Source organism: Nyctibius grandis, chromosome 3, assembly GCF_013368605.1.
Source record: "Nyctibius grandis isolate bNycGra1 chromosome 3, bNycGra1.pri, whole genome shotgun sequence".
Classification (NCBI taxonomy): Eukaryota; Metazoa; Chordata; class Aves; order Nyctibiiformes; family Nyctibiidae; genus Nyctibius; species Nyctibius grandis.
The window spans coordinates 36,507,693-36,532,145 of record NC_090660.1 but is presented as its reverse complement, the minus strand read 5'-3'; the positions used below and the strand labels follow the sequence as shown (position 1 = coordinate 36,532,145).

Genomic DNA, 24,453 nt, shown 5'->3' with positions numbered 1-24,453 from the left:
CCACTGCTTCTGAAAATGATCTTACAAAGCAGCACTGTGCCAAACCTTATGACTCACACTCATTCCACAGGGCTAGAACCAGCTAAAATTTTTAGGTTTGGGGTTTTGTTTGTTTTGCTTTTTCCTCTGTTACTACTCATATGGGTTGGGTTTAGCTTCAGTGCAAAACCTGCTGTTTATACACCTATTCCCATTTCTTTACTCCTGTTGAAGATATCTGTAATGTCACCTAGGAAGATAAAAACAATCTTATTCCTGGCCACAAATGCAGGAATATTTTGTTTCTTATCAAAGTTTCTTTAAATCTCAACTCTTTTCTTAATCTTGTCTTTTTACCCTCTGTTCATTTGTTCTTTCCATTATCACAAACATCATAGTTGAAACATGCTAAGTAATTTGCAGAACTCCTGTATTAACCATGTACTGAACCTGTATTAACTGTATTAATGAAGAATTGAACTTTCTCACAAAAAAAAAAAACACATCACAGAACTAATGTTATAAACTAAAACTGCAAAGACAGTTCTGCATAGATATAAATGTATTACATTGATAATGTAAAACAGAAGTTCTTATGCTAGCTGACACTATTTAAAGTCCAGCTTTTAGTCTTATGCAGTACTTTAATAGCTCGTAAGTATTTGGAAACTTCTGCATGCTAGTTTCAGACCTAAAGTATTATTGGAAGTTCAGATCTTTTGCAGAGACAAAGGGTTTCTAGATCAAACTTAATTTTTTTTTTCCATCTACTTTAATGGCACAATATACAGAGATACAATAAAACTCATCTGTTATTTAATGCTGAAAATGAGTGACAAAAGTGATAACCAGAATTTTCCCCTGGATTACAGGCTCAAGGGAAGTGCCATCCAGAGGTCACCCCTGGGCAAAGCCAAATAAACCTGGAAGGCTGGACATGCCACTCTCTGGTGCAATCAATACTGCTTTCTGCAGCACGTTCGGGCCCTGCAATGTACATTGCTGCTGCGGTTATAACTGAGTGGGGACAACAGCAGCATACTGTAACTTGCCCTTAAAAGCATATCTTATTTAAAAATCAAGGTCAAGGTCACCAAGAAACAAAAATCCTTTCTTTACTTGGTGGCCAAAAACGTGCCTTTGCTGTTATTTTAATTCTAAAGAGACAGCACAAATGTATTTTGACACTTATTATTTCAATCAGTCCGTTAAAACTCCCTGCTTAACACTATGTTCTTAAATGGCACAGCCTAGCAATAGTTTCCACTGTCCACAAAAACCCACAGAAAATACTGGAGGAGATTTATAACGCTGACATCCCTGGCACAATGGAGAGACTTTTAGATCTGCATTATTATTATTATCCTGTTCTACCTAATTGTCCGTCTTTAACAACAACCTTAGTTTTGGTGAACCCTAGGTTCTGCTAGCAAAGAAACTCTCTTTCATTACTGATTACTACATGAAAACAGGCTGCCAACTCTGGACTCGGAGCAGAGCTTCAATTGACCAAGGGTCTGGGAAAACATGTCAAAGTTTTGAAGCCTCGATGACATTTACAGTCATTTGTGCTGCAGCTACTCAGAAGTGATCCACAAAGAACACAGACAAACATTTTTGGACCTCGGAAACTGATTGTTGGTAACACCTTGGCAATAAAGCAGGTGTAGGGACCACAGAGCATTTACAAGCCTAATTATTCACTTTGAAAGCAGGTTGTGACTGTGGTTTGGGGCTGGGGGGTAGCGGGTCCCCTCCCCTTCTCTTTTTCAGGGAAAGGTACCTTCGTGGTCAGTGCCTCCATAACTCCCTGTTCTGAGGCTCCTGAACTAGAAAGGCTCTAGTTACTATTTCAACCTCACACATGCATGTCCTCTCCTTAAAGCCTACTTCCCAATGGTTCTCAGTGTCCCCAAGGCTCAAGTGAAGAGCAAAGCAGCCCTTTCCCAAGGGATGGCCAACACATGGCAAGTCCATGACCACAGAAAGCTCTTATAGAGGAATTTTCTCCTCTTCATGTTCTCTCCACCACCCTTTTCCTCTGGTGTTTCTCCCTTTAAAAAACAGCAGGCAGCAAGGTCAAAGGACATAAGGCAGCTTTCATTAGCTCAAGTGTTTCAGCAAAAGCTGGTCATTTATACATACCACACAACACCTGTGGCAGTGCACAAGCCCCACCGTAGCCAAAGGAGCACATCAGAATTGCACCTCTTCTAACACTTCTTTTGTGGCATTTCTTACAATTTACCTGATTGCAAAGAAAGAATAGGTTCCCACTTGACTCTGTCAGCAGTTAACCTGCTGAATGCCTTTTTATATGAACCAAAATCTAGCTTATGTATATGCATTATAAAAGCTTTGCACAATCAGTCATAATTGTTTTAATCATTATTTTATGTTGTAGCCCACACATTTTAAACGCATTATATTCCAGCATGCTTTACATGATTAATAACACTTACTAATGTACAATAAGATGGGTAAAGCTTATATAGCAAATGGTAAAAACATTTCCTCATTAAAAAGAAATTTGTAATTAAAATACCTTATTGATAAATGAGCAAATCTACTACAGCATTAGACCACTATATTGCAAGCTAAAAGTATGAAAGTATGAAAAAAAAAAAAGGAAAGAAAAAAAAAGGAAAGCAAGAATTAAAGAAAAAAAAGGAAGAAGGGAGAAGGAAAAAAGACAAAATAAAAAAGAAAATAAAAGGTTAACTAGATGATTTTAAAAGATGACCATTCATCCTTGGTGCTTCATGAAGCAAAACTCCTGTGGAAAAGGAGAATGTGTGGTAGTGCTGAATTAAGATGACATGTTATAATGTATGCATATATAGAACTTCATTTCTCAAGAAGCAGGATGCAATAGTGAGACTGCCAGAGAGATTTTCTTGTGAAGTGAGTTATTCTGCAAAAGCATCATGCCAGTACAGGACACTACTCATGGAAATACTATAGAATTAACCTCAGTGGGCTTACATCAAACTCCCAGCTATGACTTCTTGCACTGAGTACTGATGCTGCAGCAAAAGAGAAGTGGTTTGTTTTTAGGGTAGAGATTAAGATCTGTTTTTAACTATTAGGTGTCTCTTCTCATCTTCAATAAAATAGTTCACACATCTGTTTCAGAGAAGACTCATCTTTACATGTATTTTATGCTTTTTATAATGCATTTGTCACGCTTAGGCATCCAAGTGCTTTACAACAGCAGTAAAATCGAATCAGAGGATCACAGGCTGGATGAGGTTGGATGGCACCTCTGGAGACTGCCTAGTCCAACTCCCTGCTCAAACCAGAGAAATTCAGAGCAGGTTGTTTAGGTCTCTGTCCAGTTGGGTGTTGAATATATCTCCATGGGTGGAAACCGCACCACCTCTCTGAGCAACCTGTGCCGGTGCTCAGTCTCCCTCACAGGGTTTTTGGTTTGGTTTTTAAGTTTAAATTGAATTTCCTGTATTTCAGCTAGTGCCCATGTCTTGTCTCTTGTCCTTTCATTGTGCACCACTGAAGTCTGTCTGTCTTCTTTACTCCCTCCTATATTTAGCCCTTCCCATAACATTTAAATTGAATTAAACTGAATTTAAATTGAAGATTAATCCATAGTCAAGAAACACTGAGCTAGAAGCCAGAAAGAAAATTAACCTTAAATTTAGGATTAAACTAGGGAAATTTAGTGAGACTCCCACGTTAAGAAGAGATACCTTAGCCCTTCTATTTGGGAGCCGATCGAGTAATTTAGTCTGGCAATGTGCTAGACGTGATGGATTTCAAGGCCTTTCCCTCTCCATTAATCATCATGAATGTAAGCCTTCTGTCTGTGTAAACAATACTAATCCTGACTTTGAAGGTACAAAGAGGGAAACACAAACCAACCTTTGCAGAATGGAAAAGATAATTTCTGCAGCTCCCTTTCTTGAGACCTGATTTACCCTGCACAAAGAAAGGTCCCGCAGGTGCTAGCTGTCTTTTATCAATCATTATCAATTACATACAGCACAGGAGTTTGGAATTCCAGTATCTCCTTTACATGCCAAAAAGCTAAGCCTTGAGAATGAACTCAGCATTCGGACTGGGAAACACTGTAGAGTCAGATACGAGTTTGGAAGAAAATGCAATCGAGATTCAGTCTTATCAATCAAAAGTAGCTTATTTTGATTGTCAGACTGTGTGCTTTTGCACCCGGAGCACAGAAAACTCTGAGGGAATACATGAAACAATTTTTTTCTCTTATATGCCAGTAGGATCTTTGTTGACTGCAGTCAGGCACTTTTGCGGTGAATATGAAAAAAAAGCACACTGCCCTGGGGTTCCTGCCCTATGTGGAAAGTAAAGGGAATCAAGGGGTAACACAGCTGGGCTGTTTAACAAATGGACTAACACCAGAGCAGAAAAGGACATATGGCAGGGTAAAAGTGTTCACATACCAAGCATTTTTAGTCATCAACAGTATTTTTTGTTAGTACAACAGTAAACCTTCCAGGACGAAACCTGTCAGTTTTGAAGTGAACAACTGATAGATTCTCAATGATTGCTCTTTTTTTTTCCTGTTTTTCTTGAAAAAAAAAGCTGCATTTCCTAATATTTACATTTTTTGTAAACAAAAAGGAAGATTCTCGGGAAGCAAAAAGAGAAAACACAAGAATTCCCAGCATTATTGTATAATAAGAAGAATAAAAGAGAAATTCCTGTGCTAGTTGAAACTTCAAACATTGCTCTACCCCATAGACTTCAGCACAGTCTTTGTAAAGCACAAACATTGATCATTGATCTTTTGTTGTCATGTAGCAACGTGTTGTTGCTATCATGACTGCTAGTATTTCCCAAGATTGCAGTTCCTTGTTTTTTAAGCTCAACTTCATTCTCCAAGGAGCTACACTGGGCAGGTAAACACGGGCCAAGTTTAGCATCCTGAAATAACAGCATTGCAATTAGTAAGGTAGCTAAATACACTTAAACTAGACTTTGGCAGGGAGGCTTACAGAGAGTCAAAATTACTTCCGTGGGCATGTAAAGTTACTTCTGTTACTCAAAACCAAAAAGTCAGTCTCCAAAATTCATCTATTGTGGTATATTCTCAATAAGCATGGACTTCTGAAAATAACACACACTATATTCTTGAAGAACAGAATACAAAAAAAAGAAAGATGAATGACAGTCAATAAAAATAGTAATCCTATCATCAGTGTTTCACATCACTTCCCACAGAGGGTTTTGCAGGAAACAAAATGTACTGTCAAAAGTGACACTTCGGTAGCCTTCCAATTTTCAGTAAAATTCAAACACTATTTATTGTATCTGTTAGTGTAAGGTGTGCTTGGGGAACAAAAAGCACAAGTAAACTTCTCCAGCTATATTCTTTCTATATTAAGCTGGTTTTTAACTCCCACATAGTTTCATCACCTGGCAATGTATTCCAAACAGTGTTCCCTCTTCTCCCAAAATAAGGGATTGTGTATGAACAATTCGCACAATAGAAGAAGATACATTATTTTAAGAAGAAGTAGAAGACACCTCAAGTAGGTATCACTTCTAATATTTCTCAATACTTGTTGCTAAAGTGACAACAGCTACACGATTTTAGACAAGTCTACAAGTTCCTATGAAGTTATGCACTGTCTGTCTTCATCTCAACAGACAAGAGCAATAAGTGAACAGAGCACAGAAGTATTAAGATCATTTTGGGGACACTTAAGGAGTAGTGTTTGAAACGTTAGTGGCAAAACTGCTTTTTAATTTTTTTTTTTTTCAATATAAACTTAAGATTTCTTCAATGCTTTTGTCATCTTGAAACCAACTGATTTAAAGGTCACTGTAGAGGAGCACAGGAAGTCATATTTTTCCTGTCTACCTATATTCCAAACTATCCAAAATCACTGATTTCGCCCCCTGCTCAGGAAGGACTGACTCAACAGCAGCAATCAGTAGGATAAACAAGAATTCACTATGCTTTAGGTTCAGCAACTAAATTAAAATAGTTCTTAAGCAAAGTGGGAGAAGAAAGCATGTCTGTTTAAAGCAAAGACAAGGCTGGAAGTCTCACACTGTCCCAGCCTCCTCACCATAGTGTGCTGGCTACAAAAGATTAAAATCAAACAGCCAGAAAATAAAAGCTGATTGAATAAAGACCTCTGTGTCTTTGTCTATTGAGGGATGCATCCCAGCATCAAGTGATTTTAAGAAAAAAGGCATCTGTCACTTTTTATTCATTGAGTTGCCTTAAAAACTAACAGTGAGTATATCCTTCTAATTTTCTTCATCGTAATTACACCATGACAGATGCCAAAACTGAACTCCTGATATACTTTTCAGATATTTATTGATCTTCAGCATGCTCAGCCTGTCTCTAACATTTCAGATAGACTCCATCTTGCAGTAATGTGTGTGCTATTAAAGAATTCACTTTCATCTCCTGAATTTATGCTTGTTAGGGCAAATTAATGAAAGACACTATTCCTTAAGTACTGGCTAACCAAAGCCAAAGTCAGCACTAGAAAGCAAACTGATACAACACTTCATTAGATGTGCTTTTTATTCTTTTTGTTTCAAGTATGTCTGCTGCTATGTGAAATTTAGGGTTACACAGTTTCCTTTCAAATCTCACAGTAAAGAATGTGCTCAAGTCACAAGTTCATATCTCCCATTTGAAGTGGACTTCCCATGAGAAATAGGTGCAGGGAAGAGACATCATTACAAATCCCTTTAAGTATAGAGCTCACACTCTTCCAAAATATTGATTGAAAATGCTGTTTTGTGTCTCTGCTCATTCATCTCAGATAATGAGCAAAGATTCCTTCCAAATTAACTGTAATTCTCTTCTAATCCCTCTATTCTTTTTTTTTCCCTTCAGCACGGTGACAGTAAGAACTCCTTTGAATACTGAATCCCATTTTAAAGAGAAACATAGTGAAATCATCTTAATCAGTGTCATGCTCAGACTCTTCTCCTCTCTGAATTTAGATAGGTGAATAGCTAAGCAGAATGCACACTGATGCCATTTTTTCCTCCTTCTCAAAATTCTCAGGTAAAGATACATTTACAACAAATTATTAAATCCTAATTTCTGATTGACATAAAGACAGTTTACAGACTCTCTGCTTTTCACTTTATCTTCTTACCATATAAAAAAGTGAATAAAATAGATTCAGAATAAAAGAAAAATATTTGGGGGCATAAGCTTCATTTGACCTAAAAATGTGAGGTCTGTCATTGGTGACTAGTGGTCACCTGTGTGGTGGCAGGGACAGACAATCATGTACTGGCTGAACATGAAGATGAAGGTGGTGGATTTATTCAAGTTTGATGGTCTACATTTCTTATTTACCAGTAACGACGTAAATGAGAAACGCAGTTGAACAATCACATTTTATTTCCAAAAACATTTTGGGGTGATTTTATTCCATTTTGCTGATATTATTACGATTCAGTGACCACGGCATTATTGGTAATCCTCAGTATGAATGCAAGCATGCTTCTATTATTGGTCAGCACCTGACAAGCAGGAGTTACATAGGACTGGGATCCCTGGATAACATGAACACTGAAGAAGATGGTGCAGAGGCAATTTGGAGACAGGGGAGTTGAACAGCTCCTTGTGTTAGATAGTTCGGAGCAAGGTTGCCAAGGTCTGCTCTGTGAGCAATAAACTCGGGCTCCGCATGGAAGCAGCTAAATTACTTCCAGACCCAAACCAGCCCTGTAAGTATCACGGACACTTCTGCACAACACTCCTTCAGTAAGTGATGTGGGCTGAACCCAAACCATCTGTGCATATCTGGCGTAGAAGACTACGCATCTCTGGTATAGTTAGTCCATGATCAAGACACATCCACCATGGGTAATTAACAGTTTCTGGGTACTAAGAAGAAATTAAAATAACATTAGGTGTATAAAATTCAAATACTTGAAATTTAAGAAATGACAGAATTAAGATTCCCATAGAAAACTTCATTCAGCCTGCTTTCTGCACAAACTTAACTACATCAAAATCAATTCCAAGAAACATTACTTCGGAGCTTTGGAGTACTACCTCATTCAAAGCAAGTGCTGGAAAACACTGTCTAAAAAGCACTTCCTCAGTGTGTAGTCCTAGTAATTTTTTAGTGCAAATCTCCTGCGAAGACAGAATATTTCATTTCCTGCAGGGCTTTCTATGATGTTCATCAATACACCAAGTGCTTCACAGGTCTGAGCACATTTTCTGCATAGCACACCGATGAGGTAAAGAAACAATTCTGTTCTGCTTTGCAGAGAAGTCAGAGCTTCCACTAGCTCTGGACGTCACATCTGAGACACCTGACAATACATTGACACCTGATTTTTGAGAACACCCTTTGATATAATAGTACTTCAAGTATCCGCCCGCAGAAGAGCTGCAACCGAGTTTAGGTTCAGCTCTGTGCAGTACAGTAGCCCGCCACAAAACAATGAACACACGTGAACAGGAAACATAATGATACTTTCTTACAAATTGAATTGAAATTACTTACCTAGCAAGTACATTACATACAAATACTATGGCAGGGATTCAGTTAAAATCTCTCTCCCCTCATGTCAGGAACCTTAAAATGAGTAACACCACCATCCTTTTTTGCTCACTGAACTTTGTGGACTGGCATCCTTACTTCCAGTGTCTGGAAAATGTGGGTTTACAAATATTATGTTCCTTTACCTGTTGGGTTTTTGTGTTTTTTTGAGCTGGTATGCTTGTTTCATTAAAAAAAAAAAAAGAGGGGGGCATTAAAAAAATCCCACATCATGCCCAAGTAGAACGACACTGCTAGATTCATCACACTGTTTTTTGCCATTTAACAGAATAAATACATCCCCTATTAACTTTTTACACACCCTGAAGCAAAACAAGAAACAAATCTACAAACCATCTCTGGTTTATAATAGAAGTCACGTTGTCAGAAATTGGTTCACTTAAAAAGTTCAGGCCATCATTGCAACAATACTTGGAGTTTGAAGAAGCAAAAGTTATTTCCGATGGACAATAATTCAAGCTGATACATCCAGAGGCATTTTGGAGATCAGAGAGTTTTCGTATCCCCGAGCTACTTCCTACATTCCACAAAACATCACCCATCAACCATTACGCGTGGCTTTGTCATCCTCTGATCTATTTTCCATTACTGGGACAAATCCTCTTTATCCCTGTTTCTTCAATAGCAGCACAGATTAAATGTCATCAAACTCCAAAACCTTCTCATCACCCTACTGAACTCTTAGAGAATGAAGAGCATCCTGCAGCTCTTCGCAGCAAACTCTGGCAAGGAAGATTACGAGATGGGGAGAGACCCCTGATCTGCTCCAGGCCACTGTTCCTCCAGGCTGCTGCTCCTATAGCCTCCCAGTTGCCCTAGAAGGGCATCTTTAGCTCTAAGCATCTGTTCAACAAACACCTCACCTTTTTTTGGGACTCGCATCCTCACTCCTGGGAGAATTCGCTAACCCTTTGATCATCATTGCCATCCAGAACAACTTCTGCTTGTTAAATGAAAAGTTGTCAAACAAAATGGGGTAAATTATTTATTCGTGTCCACATAAAACTAAACTATGAAGTGGGTGTATGCTCTCTTCACTGGAAAGAGTCCTTGCTCTTCACAAAATGATTACTACAATCTCTAGGGCTGTTAATTTTGTTCCATAGTTGTAACTGGGAATTAATTTTCACTAATCTCACCCTTTCTGATTGCTCAAGTCTTTCACTTTTCATACAAATGAATACAGTACAAATAATGGAAAAGTTAAAAATTTGAGTTGCTTTATTGGTGAAGAAAATAAAGTAGAACTAAAATATACTCATTTTGATTCACTGCTCAATCCAAATACATTTACGTTAGCGCAAAATGCAAAAGCAACAGAAAAGCCTGAAAGCCAGTAATCCACATTTTGCGGTCAAACGGCAGAAAAAAAATAAAAGTAAACCATAGCTATCAGTTAAATAAGGACAGCTGCTTGCTACTGTGTAAAAAAATCTCAGAGCTTTACAAAATCAACACTGCAGTACTACAGCAGATTTAAACCAGAAAAAAATTATTTCACAACCATTGCATAATAAATGTTACTAAATTGTTTTATATCTTCCTGAGAAAGACTTGAGACACCAAAATATTACTGTCTGTGAACCTCTGAGAGCTCCATTTTTGCATATCAGCTTGTGAGAGAGCTTCTACCTTGGCTATATAAATAAGTTGCCTAAAATGCAACCAATCCATATGACTTTGCAAAAAGAAATAAAACATGAAGTGGTGAGAGAAAGAATCAACATTTCTGGTACAAGCATTAAAAAAATAAAGTCTATTCTTTCCCGCCTTCCTTAATCTCATTTCAAGTTCAACATACAGAAAGGCTCAGAGCCAGAATGCTTATTCAAACTACATAAATCTCTAGACAAACTCTCCAGATTATTTGGCCCTGTCCCCACAAAACCTTCCAGTTCTTCCTCATGCTGCTTTTCAGCAGAAAAGGCTAGTAGAGAGCTATTTTTTCCCACCAAATCTTCAATCATTTCCTGCCACATCTTCCCTTAGAAGAATGACTCTCCTTCCTTGCAACGTGTTTATTAAATGAAACGAGTGTGGAAACTAGCCCCCAAACTGTCAATGAACCCTACAGCAACAAGGTACCCCACACCGCTGCAGCAGCCGCCTCTGAGACCCAATTAATTCCCTTGTCCCTTCCTGAATTCCTGAGCGGGGTCAGAGGGAGGGAACGGCATTTACCACCATGCAACCTAGCTCAGGCAGCTGGTCCAGCTTGTAATGTAAACATGGTAACACCTTGGGAAGGTCACTCAGAGCAATGGTAGCATTAGCAAAGCAATTAATTCTGTGTTGACCACATGCACACTGCCCTTTCTCTTTACTTTTCTCCCTTCCTTCCCCCACCTTGTAGAAGGAAACACAAGGAGGAGTTCTTACTCATTCTCTGAACAGAAATTTTCAGAAGGTGAGAGATGGGATTTTCTTGAACACCGACAATGTCTTCTTTTTTTGGGATGACTTCCAGCATGGTATTTTATTTATCTGTTGCCAAAAGAAACACTTTATAGTTTTCTCACTAGTCAAAGGGCTTTAAGAACATGCTTGAAGGAAATGATCCAACTAATAAAACAAGCAAAACCTTTCCATGCACTTCACATGCTCCGTGAAAAGTGGCCACTTCATGGAAACAGCACTGGTAGAGCTAACTGTTCAAATTGAGGTGTGTTTACCATCTCCTTAAAAATCCTTGTTCCTAAATGCACATGGAAAAGTTGTAGATCCTCTATGTCTTTCTATCTTCTGACCACTAAAAAGTGAAATTCAAGGAAAAGGGAAAAAAATGACATGTTTAAACTCAGGAGATTCAACAGTCACCTTTCACTTCTTTGAGTGTTTAATTACACGACATTTCATAAAGCTGGAGAGTAAAATGTAAAACAGAGACATAGCGAGTTACCAGAGTCCCAAGTGGATTTCCAAGGTCACATTGAGCTTGCCTGCCCTCAGAGCCCTCGACAACTACAAAGCTGAAATCAGATATGGCTGCATTTACCTCCTCTGTCTTCTTTCATCACCTTTTTTCTTAAATCTACACTGCCAACTTTAACAAGCCTTCTGTACACAGCATACATATTCCTCATCTAATTTACATGAGAATACAGAGTTTATAGAACGAAGAACTCAAAGGCTGGCTATATTTTATTCTCTGTGTGACGGACTGTCATGGTGCTTTCCTCCTGCACCTTTTCTACTGCGTGTTTCCTTGCACAACCACTCACAAACACTCTGGACCTAGCAAGGCCACTCAAAATCTATGCAAAGAATTGTGCCTTCCAAATAGGATAACATTTTCCTTTCAGTTTTCCAAACCCACTCCCATTAGCAGCTACAGTTATGATTAAGCAAATAAATTTCAGAGAGCTAGAAAATCAGGAAATCTCCAAATGCAGACTAAATGCATTGTTGCAGTGTAAATTATTTCTTCCAGGTAATTTCTACAGTCCAGAAATGGTTTTTTTGCTCATTGCATCTTGCAGTAACAAATACTTGGGTTTAGGTACGTTTGTGCACATATTTTTGCTTATAAATATACATCATGTATACAGATGTGTACCTGCAGATAAACGTATCTAACTATATGTATCTGCATTTACACATCCCTCTCTCAAAATTCAAGTCTTACAGTATGACTAAGAAAACACAGCCACTTCATGATAAATGCTTTTACGTGTGTACAATCAGTTTAAAAAAAGGATTACTGTTTATTTGTACAAGATCTTTCAAATCATGTTTTCAAAGCCCAGACCTTCACAGTGGCTTCAGAATTTTACTTTTACGACAAAATGCATGCTACAAACAACAGATGACATCATCTTGTTTAGGGTCCAACATAATGATGTATGTGGAGAGAAAAGTTTATGTTTCACACCACTTTCATCACTGACTCCTACTAGAATATCATTTCAGTGGCTGCAGAGGGAGATATCAGAAAGCTCAAGAAAATCAGATTTCTAAATCTAGCCTTTCCCCAACAATCTAGAAATATATTCCTCTTTCTTTTCTTCCCACTTCAATGAAGTTTATCAAAGTTAAATTTTAAATCATTATTTACAACAACTTAATGGTAATTAGTGAAAGAACAATGGTTCTGCTGCTTTCATGTTCAGAGTTTCAATGCAAGGCATCTTTCTAGCCTGAATTTTAAAAAGCAAAAAGTCAATCTAATCAAAGTCATAACTAATGTCACTCTTAGAAAGTAAACAAAAGAGGAACTGCCACAAGAAGTTTCTGAAGCCAAATGAAGGAATATGAAAACACGTGAGCAACGCTTGTGACTTCTTTCTTTCAATAGGCCTAAATGATGCATTCTACCACACAACTCTTTCTGCAAGCAGGAAGAACACGGTTTGCAATGATCTCATAAGAAGCAGAAGGAATGACATGCATAACTGAAGAGCAGGAAAATGGAAGAATAAAAGAGATACAGGAAATCTGAGTATTTCCACTGATAATAGGTACACGCATACAGAGAGAGGAGAGACTCTATAGAAGATGATACCAATTTAGGAGCACGTTTGATTCTACTGGCTAAAATAAACCTGATTAATGGATTAATCATTAGAGAAACAACAGTGAGCAGAAAACTGGAATAATGCACATCATCTCCCTGTTCCTGACTTTTTCTGAGTGACTTACAGAATAGCTATAAAAAGCCATAATGCAATGTCAAAAGTGTAAATTATATGAGTCTACTGCTTCTTAATAAGTTGAAGTACCTTCTTGTTAAGTTTTATTTTCAGGAGAGACAATTACAGTAGCAGAGCTATGTAGACAGTGTAATTTAACTAAATTATGACAGTGTCTGTAATATAGCAGATTATTTATATTATATCATTAATACAGATGATCTGCATGGGGGTATCAATTGCACCCTCAGTAAATTCGCGGACGACACTAAGTTGGGTCGGAGTGTTGATCTGCCTGAGGATAGGAAGGCTCTGCAGAGGGATCTGGACAGGTTAGACAGATGGGCAAAGACCAATGGCATGAAGTTCAACAAGGCCAAGTGACAGGCCCTACACTTTGGCCATAACAAACCCGTACAGCACTACAGGATGGGGGAAGAGTGGTTGAAAAGCGGCCTGGTGGAAAAGGACCTGGGTGTATTGGTGGACAGCTGGCTGAACATGAGCCAGCAGTGTGCCCAGGTGGCCAAGAAGGCCAACAGCATCCTGGCTTGTACCAGAAATAGTGTGGCCAGCAGGACAAGGGAAGTGATCGTCCCCCCGTACTGGCAATGGTGAGGCCACACCTCGAGTACTGTGTCCAGTTCTGGGCCCCTCACTTCAAAAAAGACATTGAGGTGCTGGAGCGAGTCCAGAGGAAAGCAACAAAGCTGGTGAAGGGTCTAGAGGGTATGTCCTATGAGGAGCATCTGCGGGAACTGGGGTTGTTTATCCTGGAGAAAAGAAGGTTCAGGGGAAACCTTATCGCTCTCTGCAACTACCTGAAAGGAGGCTGTAGCGGGGTGGGGGTCGGCCTCTTCTCCCAGGCAACTAGCAACAGGACTAGAGGACATAGCCTCAAGCTAAGCCAGGGGAGGTTCAGGTTAGACATTAGGAAAAATTTCTTCACATAAAGGGTTATTAAGCATTGGAATGGGCTACCCATGGAGGTGGTGGAGTCACCATCCCTGGAGGTGTTTAAGAAAAGACTAGATGTGTCACTTAGTGCCATGGTCTAGTTGACACAGTGGTGTTAGGTCAAAGGTTGGACTCGATGATCCCAGAGGTCTCTTCCAACCTAGTTGATTCTGTGATAGCAGAAAACAGATTTCCCGCTGAAGAGGGATACGCCTTTCCTCCGGCAAACTTCCATCAGTTATCAGCTTACGACCACTTCTTCCCCTGACCTTCACAGATATCAAGGAATCAGGTTCTTCCGTAGAAAGTCACAGCCAGGGTCCTAAATTACCTTTTCCCTTCCATGAGACAGAAGCATCATTGATTAAGAACACAAATTAATTAGAACACCAGAAGGGGCAATCACTACAATAACCTTGCCAAAGTACATACAAATAAATTTCACTGACAGCATTGACAAAAAGGGCACTGTCACATCTTCATAGGTCTGGTAAGGATGTCCCAGTATTTTGAGGTCAAGACTACAATGAAAAATCATAATTAATTTATATTAATTTCAGAAAACAGCTTTGCAAAGACCATCCCTCTTCTACTTGTTGGTTTGTTAATGAAAGGGACAACAACCTACTTAATTAAGGGCTGGTTTTCACTTAAGTACTCCAGATGCCACTTGAATCTGTTGTTAAATCTCCAAGATGAGATATCAAGTGATGATTGCTTGTTGCAGCTTACGTGACTTGTAAGTGCTCAATGCTGGAAAGCAGGATTTCACGTATGTGACCTGTCTCACTGGAAGTAAGAGGCCTAGCAGAATCGAGTGTGACATGAATACAGCACTAATAAACACAACCTTCCTTTGCAGGTAATTTAGTCTGGGGCTTTTTTTCTCACGTACAATCCAAAAGAGAAGTCTGAAGTAGAGAGTCAGCTGCCATTTTTATAAGTCACCTTTTGCTTAAGGAAAAAAAAATGCTTGAAAGAGCTTTAGTTTGAGACCTAAAATACAGTCATTCTGATACAGAGAATGCCAGTCATCCACATAACCTTGAAGAAATATTTCGCAGCTCTCCAGCCTGTACAGCACTAGCTGCACCATGCTCTGAAACTAAAATGTGCTGCAAAAGGCAGGAACCGATGGAACCTCCAACATATTAGCAATTCCCACAAGACAACAAAACCTCTGATTCCTGAGAGGCAAACTGAGCACAGGTGGAACCTGTCTGAAAGGACTGGGTTGGGTTAAGCATGACAATCAGGATATCAGGAAGGGAATTACAGTTTGCATCTCAAACACCTGAGTAAAACTGGATTCAAAGAGAGGGTGTCAATTTTCCTCCATCTTCAGCAATGAAATGACATTCCCTTGAAATACCATTGTTTCTGAATAAATGACATAGAAAAGAGTTAAATGGCAAATAAAATTGGATCCTCACTGTAATCTGTGTCTCATAGCACAATGCTAATAACTATTGGACTGTTACATTCTTAGTGTGATACAGGAAGAAGCAATCTCTAACAACCTTAACCCTGCTTCATGTATGAGTACTTAGAAGAAGGTATATGAATTCCTGCGGATATCCACCCCACCCTCTCTCTGACGCACTCTAATACAAATATTATGCCTATTATGCATTGTGCATTATTTCGAAAGCATTTACAGGTTCTTTGGCATGCTTTGTGAGGAATTCTACACTTAGGTATCAGCTGGCTTTAGGTACCTAAGTGATTATCTGGCTGGTCTCCTAAAGTAAATGAATAAAAAACTGGGCTTTGCTCTGCAGGGTTCTCTTGAGAAGGTCTGTCTCTATCAGTTACCCATTGGCCCTAACAAAATTAGCTTCTTCATTTAGCCAGGTTAGGTATGTAATGTTGAATAGTGTGATACTTCATCTCCCCTCCTTTTTTTTCCAAAAAAAGACAAGAAAAACATTAACTTGTATTTTCTCCCATCTTCCCTTTCTCTAACCCAGTCTCTAACAGAACCACTGGCATCTGAGAAATAGATTCAAGAAACATAGTCATAAGCACATACACCCATAGTATGAGCACTTTCCTAAGGCAGCACACTAGTAGTGAAGTCAGACACAGTTTGTTGCTTCCTGTGCTAAAAACACCAGGTTGATTCAGACTGTTGCAACAAAAAGGAAGAGGCAAGGCTGAAAGGGTGGTAGGTATCACTGGAGATGTGTTCAAGCAGTAGCAACCACCTGCCGCTCCCCTCCATCTCTTTTGGAGCAGCAGCAAATAGAGCTCTCCAGCTCACTTCCCAGCTCTCTCCAACTCAGCCCTCCTCAGCAGAAAGGGCCCTGGTGCTCCTGCCCTTAAGCAGCATAATCCAATTTCAATCACAATGGGGAAAAAGCCTTGTGTCTTCTCCATGCATGTTCAAGAAAACACCGTGAGTACATAATTTTGCCCACAAACTTAAAAAAAAAAAAAATAGTAAACGTAATAGCACAAGTTCGATTGTGAACTGGCTGAAGGAAAGAAGCCAGAGAGTGGTGGTCAATGGACAGAGTCCAGTTGGAGGCCTGTGTCTAGGCGGAGTACCCGCAAGGGTTGGTTCTGGACCAGTTCTATTCAATATATTCATTAATGACTTGGATGAGGGATTAGAGTGCGCTGTCAGCAAGTTCGCTGATGACACAAAACTGGGAGGAGTGGGCTGACGCGCCGGAAGGACTGCGCAGCCATTCAGAGGGACCTGGACAGGCTGGAGAGTTGGGCGGGGAGAAATTTAATGAAATATAACAAGGGCAAGTGTAGAGTCCTGCATCTGGGCAAGAACAAACCCCATGTACCAGTACAAGTTGGGGGCAGACCTGTTGAGACAAGCGTAGGGGAAAGGGACCTGGGGGTCCTAGTGGACAACAGGATGACCATGAGCCAGCAGTGTGCCCTGTGGCCAAGAAGGCCAATGGCATCCTGGGCTGTATTAGAAGGGGTGTGGTCAGCAGGTCGAGAGAGGTTCTCCTCCCCCTCTACTCTGCCCTGGTGAGGCCGCATCTGGAGTATTGTGTCCAGTTCTGGGCCTCTCAGTTCAAGAAGGACAGGGAACTGCTAGAGAGAGTCCAGCGCAGAGCCACGGAGATGATTAAGGGAGTGGAACATCTCCCTTATGAGGAGAGGCTGAGGGAGCTGGGTCTCTTTAGCTTAGAGAAGAGGAGACTGAGGGGTGACCTCATTATGTTTATAAATATGTAAAGGGCAAGTGTCAAGAGGATGGAGCCAGGCTCTTCTCAGTGACATCCCTTGACAGGACAAGGGGCAATGGGTGCAAGCTGGAACACAGGAGGTTCCACTTAAATTATGAGGAAAAACTTCTTTACGGTGAGGGTGACTGAACACTGGAACAGGCTGCCCAGAGAGGTTGTGGAGTCTCCTTCTCTGGAGACATTCAAAACCCGCCTGGATGCGTTCCTGTGTGATATGATCTAGGCAATCCTGCCCCGGCAGGGGGATTGGACTGGATGATCTTTCGAGGTCCCTTCCAATCCCTAACGTTCTGTGATTCTGTGATTCTGTGATTCTGTGAAGTTTTTACAGGTGGTCATATTGAAACAGCTGGAGTCAAAACTGCCTTGCATAAGACCAACCCACAGGCCAGTACCAGCAAGAAGAAAACAAAGTTGTTTCAGCCCAGTCACTGGAGCAAGAATTTCACTCGCCCTCTGAAAAAGCCAACACCATCACTGGAAGATGATGGCCCTCTCCTGCTCAAGGGAGCTGCTTACCCTTGTGCTGCTGCAGCTCTTGATACATTGCCCATGAATAACTGGATCAAGAACTGAAAGGAAGTCCAACCGGCCCACCAAATTAGGTAACCCAGTGAATTTAACCCAGCCCAGCTCCACATTCCAGACCAATGGAGTGGATGGTGTGGGATATGGGAACAAAACAGCAATAGTTCAGGAGGACAAGGGGAAGGACTGGCATTTTGTTCTGCTTTTTTTTTGTAACAGGAAAGTAATGCTTTCCCTAACTTCTTCCAGAGTGAGTAGAGGCAGCAGAAGCTATCTTTTCACTGACAGGCATACATAATACCATACTGTTGCAAAGTGATGCCAAAGGAAAGCCTGTTACAGTGAGAATATTGCTTTATAAAAGTAAAGCTGTCTTTACAATTTTGATTTGCTGGATCTTTTCTGCTGGCAGTAGTGGGTGGTGTAAAGAAGACATGAATCAAGGGAGAAGAAATTAAAAACTGACATTTCTTTTCTTTGACTGAAAGCTGTCTGAATTTCATTTGACTCAAAAAAATAAGACAAAAAAAAAAAAGAACATTTCCAAAAATGTAGCATGCAATGTTCTTCATTAGCGGCAAGAAGAACATAGATTTAAAATTCCTTCAATTTACTACAGCATACAAAAAAAAAACCCTCAGACATAATGTGGTTCTTGTTGAGAACTCAAAAGTTGGGGTAAGAGTATAAATGCCAAAAAAAATCACTGTATTTAGAGAAACCAAAGTCCTACGTATTCTATATTAAAGTATATAGTAAGGACATCTACTGGCATTTCATGATGTACAGTAATGTGTTTGTTGTTCTCACAGGGTTACCCAGTAATTAGGGATGTTTTAATTTAAGACTTTTTTAAAAACTTCTGAATAAACTCAAAAGAACAGCGCTGAAAAATGAGAGCTTTAGCTAAGTAGCACTAGCATTACCCTGATTATTTTAAATGAAACTTTCCAAAGATTTTATTTCACATAAAAAAAAGCTCTTGTGTTTTCACGGGAATGATCATAGTGCCTTTGAAATGAAAAATGGCCCGTAAATGTCAACACAATCAAGACAGATCTTTCTTGCAGGAAAAAACAAAGCTTATGTTTTCAATATTAACATAATTCTCAGGATGACTGTGTTTTTGTTTGCTAGAGACATTAAACATGATGGGCAAATAACTATGAAAAAGACTCCTACATTTTTTATTATTTAAGCGTTCTGGACCCAATTTGTGTGTTTCATACACGTCAAGAGTTCAACTCCTATTCATGTCAGTAAGACAAACAAAAGCACAATCAAGCCCATCAGGTCTTAACCTAGTTTGAACATAAACTGCCAATTCCTGCTGGTAAAATCCAGCCCGGTTTACAAAATTCAAAGACAGACTGTGCCCACTGGGTCATCATGGACATTACATCATGCCCTATGCACAGCACATCAGCTGTTCAAAGGGACATTTACAGTCGGAAGGAACAGTATTTACAACACCATCACCTGATAAGGAGCAGTTGCCTGTAACTCCATAGCAATCTTTTTATTTTTAACTACAGCCTCAGGTGCTGGAGTGATGTCATTAGCTGAGAGTCGGCTCCAAGCTTCTTGGTCTTTTGACTGCAGAATTAAACTTAAAAATATTATATCCTTTATGTGCAGAAACCAGTCTGCAAACACAAAATAATTCAGTACGTTTTATTTCTAATAACTCAATGTTATTTAAGCTTGTCTTACAACTTCAGAGCATTGGTGTTCGCCATGCTCTCCCTCAGTTTTGCAGGAAAAAAACTGCTAGCTGGAGAACGCACACTGAATCAATGTATTCCTGAATATCTGGGCAAAGGACTGATATATAGATAAGGAAGTTTAAAAATTAACGTTCTTTATGGAATTCAAACTGTAAATTGAATTACGTCCAGTAAATGCAAAATAACATGACATGGGAGTGAAGGAAAAACCAGCAACCTAGCTATAAATAGTTTCCCAGGACTTACTTTCACCCTAATTCTTACGTATGTTTAATTCAAAGGCCAACATCATCATTGTCATGCCCCTGCATAGGTTTGGGGAGAAATAACATTTCAGACATCCTGCCAGAGCCCATGCACTGATTACAGTGCTGAAGCTGTGCTCAAGTATGGATCATTCTCCCTGAATCCACTATGACCTGGCACATGGCTCTTCACTACACCATGCACAAAGGGACAGAGCAGCCATAACACTGCTCTCATTCCCTGACAATTACAAGTGCAGCACGGGGAAAGAACCCATAAATCAAGGACAGAACATGTGTTTGCCGTATTCACACTGACCACACACCAAGAAGTTACAGGATTCTTGAGAGTAACCATTAGTTCTTCCTCAGGTATCTTCAGCATGGGTAGCATCGTACATTTCAGTATCCTTAGAGTATACCAAAAATAAGAAGCTTCTCTCTCAAGTTAACACTGTTACAAATACATCAACAGCAAAAGGAGGGTCAAGGAGAGCCTCCACCACTTGCTGAATGAGGAGGGTAGTGTAGTGTCAGGGGATGAGAAAAGGCAGAGGTGCTCAATGCCTTCTTTGCCTCGGTCTTTAATGTCAAGACCGGTTTGTCCTCAGGAGACTCGGGCCCCCAGAGCCTGAAGTTAGGGACGGGGGGCTGTGTGAAACCTCCCGTAATCCAGGAGGAGATGGTTAGTGACCTGCTGTGCCAGTTGGACACCCACAAGGCTATGGGGCCCGGATGGGATTCACCCCAGGGTAATGAAGGAACTGGCAGATGAACTTGCCAAACCCCTCTCTATTATCTACCGGCAGTCCTGGTTAACTGCAGAAGTTCCAGCTGACGAAATTAGCAAATGTAACGCCCATCTACAAGAAGGGTCGGAAGGATGATCCAGGGAACTATAGGCCTGTCAGCCTGACCTCGGTGCCAGGCAAGGTGATGGAACAGATCATCCTGAGTGCCATTACATGGCACATGCAGGACAATCGGGGCATCGGGGCCAGCCAACATGGATTCATGAAAGGCAGGTCCTGCTTGACCAACCTGGGTCTCCTTCTATGACCAAGTCACCCACTTAGTAGATGAGGGGCAGGCTGTGGATGTAGTCTACCTGGACTTCAGTAAGGCATTCGACACTGTCTCCCACAGCATCCTCCTAGACAAACTAGCTGCCTGGGGCTTGGATGGGTGGACTCTTTGATGGCTTAAAAACTGGCTGGATGAACCGAGCCCAGAGAGTGGTGGTGAACGGGGCAAAGTCCAACTGGCGGCCGGTCACTAGCGGTGTTCCCCAGGGCTCAGTTCTGGGGGCCGGTGCTGTTCAATATCTTTATAGATGATCTAGACGTAGGGATTGAGTGCACCCTCAGTAAATTTGGCAGATGGACACCAAAGCTGGGTGGGAGTGTCGATCTGCTGGAGGGTAGGAAGGCCCTACAGAGGGATCTGGACAGGTTAGATAGATTGGCCGAGACCAACGGCATGAGGTTCAACAAGAACAAGTGCCGGGTCTTACACTTGGGCCACAACAACCCATGCAGCGCTACAGGCTGGGGGAAAGAGTGGTTAGAAAGCGGCCCGTGGAGAAGAGACCTGGGGGTGCTGATCGACAGCCAGCTAAACATGAGCCAGCAGTGTGCCCAGGTGGCCAAGAAGGCCAATGGGCATCCTGGCCTCTATTAAGAATAGTGTAGGCCAGCCGGTCTAGGGAAGTGATCGTCCCTCTGTACTTGGCACTGGTGAGGACGCACCTTGAATACTGTGTCCAGTTCTGGGCCCCGCACTTCAAGAAAGATGTTGAGGTGTTGGAGCGAGTCCAGAGGAGGGTGACCAAGCTGGTGAAGGCTCTGGAGGGTATGACCTACGAGGAACAGCTGAGGGAGCTGGGGTTGTTTAGCCTGGAGAAGAAGAGGCTCAGAGGTGACCTTATTGCAGTCTACAACTACCTGAAGGGAGGTTGTAGTGGAGTGGCAGTCGGCCTCTTCTCCCAGGCAACTACCGATAGGACAAGAGGACATAGCCTCAAGCTTCGCCAGGGGAGGTTCAGGTTGGACATTAGAAAGAATTTCTTTTCAGAAAGGGTCATTAGACATTGGAACGGGTTGCCCAGGGAGGTGGTGGAGTCAACATCTCTGGATGTGTTTAAGAAAAGACTGGACATGGCACTTGTGCCGTGGTCTAGTTAACATGGTGGTGTCAGGGGCAATGGTTGGACTCAATGATCCCTTAGGTCTCTTCCAACCTGATTGATTCTGTGATTCTGTGTTTTCTTAACCCAAATATATCACTTTTTTCTTTCTTTGTACCTGGTCTTGTCTGAAGCAAGCAGATGATGACAACTGCCATTAGTGAAATATTTTAGGATAAGAAAAAAAACAAAACAAAACAAAACCAATAATCCCAGCCTATATTTTGCCACAACCTTTGCAAGCGCATGCTTCTAACAACAGCCATCTATGGGTAATCACATCCAAACAATAGTCTGCATACTCTGGTTGTAACAAAGTAATACCTTCGGATACACATCTGGAAGAAGCATGCCAATGCTCTAGCTACAAGTTAGCTCACATGAAGTTCTAAAACTGCTTGAGGAAAAGGCTACTTAAGATCACAGCATCATTGTATTCCAATGAAATATTAAGAGTACAGACCGTGATTTCTTGAAATAAATTCAACAACAAAAAGGCATTAGAAAAGGGTTTTCTCAGCATAAAGTGCGAAACACTCTGAAAGAAGACTCCATGAACATGTGCAGTGCTTTCTCAGTTTTGGGCAGGGGTAGCTTTCTTTATCTATCAGACAGCATTTTAAGGGGACTTGAATAGCTCTGGACCAAACACAATCACACAGGAGGACTGAATCTGGAATGTTCGTGAGAAAGAGCTTACGAGGGTTTATTTATTTTACACGCAATTAATAATTGCTGATTTGGCACCAACTGTGCAAGCTTATAAGATCTTTTCCAACAACGTGGTTGAGCTCCAAGCCTTGTGCAGACTGTCGCTGAGCTGCCCCTGTCCATGGTACTCAGCCAACCAACCCTGGGCCGACATGGGCTACCAGGTGCACCGACTTTGGCTCTACGTGGCACGTTCAACCACACAGCTCTTATGTCAGGTTTGGAAGGACATGCACTATAGTTCTGTTGGCCAAAAGCTCGCTCTCCTGGCACGGATTAGCGAACAGGACTCTGGCTTGCCTTCCTGATTTTGGAAATCCCAAGTCTTTCTACTCAGGTCTTTGTTCAACTGAGCCAATGAGGCTAAAACCCCTTGAAATGACAATTCTGCCATCCATGAATGCCAGTCGTGGAAAGCAACTAAGTCCAGCAACAGGGTTCTTAGGTGTCATTCAGTTCCAGTGGAATCAAGTACAGAACATGAGTCTTTTTCCAATCTAGTCCTGTGGGGCCGGCAGACTCCCATCCTGACCAGCCTGGCAGTCCTAAGCATGTCAGAACAGTTGCATGTACTCATAGGAAATCAAGTTCTCTGAGTTTACAGGTGGTCCAAATGTCCTTCCCAACTTGTTCTTTCAGATCAGCATGGCTAAAAGGTGTTTATTACACAGGGGTTGTTGTTTCTACAGTACATGTCCCTGTCCAATGGGTATAAAACATTACAAAGCTGGCTCCTAGTCTTATGTTCTTTCATGCATTCCATTTCCTACTTGTCTATAGAGATCTTGGGAAAGGTGACATTCACAGTACATAACTTTGGACATCAAATATAGGAGCTCAGTCCTCCTGTCATGCCCCTAAAAATCGAAGGGAAAGTCTTGATCTCTTTACTAGATGAGACAGTGAACCATTAAACGCACTGAACACATAATGGTGCCATGGCTTTTTATAATAAGCATTGACTGTGCCTATCAACTACAGCAATAAGCACGTCGCATCACCAGGATTCCCAAAGCATGAAAATGTGAAGTCCATGTGTTTATGCTCTCCAACTCTTGAGTTCAGGGGCAGGTTGACAGGGGGTTTTCTGTCTCCTTCTTCATCTCACCCCCCCTCCACACACACCCCAAATGCAATGAAAGTCACTGAAGGACAAATACTTTTAGTAAAGCTAATTATAAACAGCTTGTCCAAACTTTTCAAAGAGAGACAGACTAGATTCATTGTTTGAGGGAAATGACAATGGACATTCAGACTGAGACTCTCTACCACCAATGACTTTCTTGTCATAATTGAGAAAGCATATAGGTCTGTAGTAGTTTCTGCTGAGTTCCCTCTGCTGTTCTTGAGAAACTAGTTCACATTAAAATGAACTAAATTACATCAAATACTCAAGTCCCTTCTATGTTAAAACTGTAAGTGCAGACACCGCTCATGACGTTGTACGGAAAACGAAGAAACAAAGATAACAGCAGATATGAAGCAAACTGCTAATCAGGGAGCAAATCCAGTTCAATCACAACGGCATGTTGTGTTCTGTGTTGCTCAAGGAATCTAGCTAACTACTTGAGATAAGGTAACTGGATTAGGTGAGACAAATTGTGCCCTGTAATCCATCCGAAAGGGATTATTTCAAATGATACTTACTACATATTTAACTGTCCTTATATACTCCAAAGGATTGATATAAAGGTAAGATCCCAACAGACATTTCTGATAAACATTTACT

The 24,453-nt window shown here is 40.9% G+C and overlaps 1 protein-coding gene across 2 annotated transcripts in view; it reads right to left on the bottom strand.

Annotated features, from left to right (window-relative positions):
* Window positions 1-24,453, bottom strand: part of FHOD3 (formin homology 2 domain containing 3) — a 433,451-nt gene that overhangs the window by 174,620 nt on the left and 234,378 nt on the right. The window lies entirely within an intron of this gene.